The following is a 1,689-nucleotide window of genomic DNA, read 5'->3' on the forward strand; positions in this document are numbered from 1 at the left end:
AATTTTTCATATTCTCTTATAATTCTTTGTGTTTCTGTGGTTTGGTTATTATTTCTCCTCTTTCATTTCTGATTTTATTTATTTGTGTCCTTTCTTTTTTTCTCTTTCTTGATTTTCTTTCTTTTTTTAAATGACCCTTGCTAAAGGTCCATCAATATGTTGATCTTTTCAAAGAATCGGTTCAGCTCTGGATTTCAGTGATCTATTTTATTCTTGTTTTGTTTTTTGTTTTTTCATTTCTGTGTTGTTTATTTCTGCTCTAATCGTTATTATTTCCTTTCTCTTACTGGTTTTAGATTTTGTTCATTCTTTTTCTAGCTTCTTTAGGTGTAAGTTTAAGTTGTTTATTTGAAGTTTTTCTTGGTTTTTGAATTATGCCTGCATTGCTATAAACTTCCTTCTTAGAAAGTTTTTGCTGAATCTCAAAGATTTTGGACCATTGTGTTTTCATTTTCATCTCTCCAAGTATTTTTTTATTTCCTCTTTGATTTCTTTTTTTTTTTTGCTTCATTTATAATTTATTAGCTCTTCCAGTGTTTCACAGTGATACAGGGGTTTCAGTGATTAACACCAATGGGACAAAAGGTGGACCTACACAAATGTCTTGATTGAATCAGACTATTATTGATGGAATTTTTTGGCCTATCGTAAGTAGTATTAGGCAATCTTCCATCCAGGCACTCTCCTAGCTCACAGGGGAGATGTAAATGTCCTTAAAGCTGAACAATAGAGCCCGTGGTTTGATGATTACACTATCTCATACTGGTTATTTGTTATGGCGCGAGAGAGGCAGTAGGCTAGAAAGATTCCAACCAGCTGAAAACAAGCAACTCCAAAAGAAATTCCCGCAACCACTCCCATTTCTGACTCTATAATGGTCATCACCTTTATAAAACAACCTTCATTGTTTACTTTATCTGCATCTCTCTGTGGAGAACAATTTTCAAGTTTACAGCAACTCTTGGGAAATCCTTTTTCTGAGTAATAGTATCCCTCCAATCTCTATGGTCAGTGACCCACAACAATGTAACGTATTTTGAGTCTTGTCTACTGCATCGCTTCTATAATCTCCCATAGAGTTATACTGCTTTAAAATTTTCTCATAATTATTCTTAAAGATTCTTAATCTCATGTATGAAAACAAATTCTATGGTGGCTGCGACCAATTCAACCAGAAAAATGAGAGTCAGAAACATTGCATAAAGTTTTAGCATCCATGCAGAAGCTCGGCAGGTAGCAAAACAGCCAAAGGTGCCCAAAAGAATGATGACAGTGCCAGTGCCAATGAGCATGAAGGGGACATTGGTGGCCTTCTCATTTAAAAGGGAAAAAATAATTCTCCAGGCTCACCTTGCCCCAAATGCCAGTGGCAAGAAGGATTACACCAGTGATCCAGAAGATGAAAGTGTAGATCAAGAGGACGCTCTTGAAACAAGTAATGACTGGTTTGGTCTGCAGTCTCTGAGACGGGGACGCCATGACTAGCCCACGACCCTGCACCACCGGACCAGGCGCCTCCTCTTTGATTTCTTAATTGGCCTATTCATTGTTTAGTAGCATGTTGTTTAACCTTCGTATATTTGTGATTTTCCCAGTTGTTTGCTTTGTGGTTGATTTCTAGCTTGATAGAATTGTGGTTGGAAAGATGCATGGTATGATTTAAATCATTTTAATTTGTTGAGAGTCTTT

General features: G+C 36.4%; 1 pseudogene; it reads right to left on the reverse strand.

Moving 5' to 3' along the window:
- Window positions 1–736: 736 nt before the first annotated feature.
- LOC112916527 (tetraspanin-6 pseudogene) lies at window positions 737–1,481 on the reverse strand (annotated as a pseudogene).
- Window positions 1,482–1,689: the final 208 nt, after the last annotated feature.

This window comes from Vulpes vulpes, chromosome 3 (genome assembly GCF_048418805.1).
Source record: "Vulpes vulpes isolate BD-2025 chromosome 3, VulVul3, whole genome shotgun sequence".
Taxonomy (NCBI): domain Eukaryota; kingdom Metazoa; phylum Chordata; class Mammalia; order Carnivora; family Canidae; genus Vulpes; species Vulpes vulpes.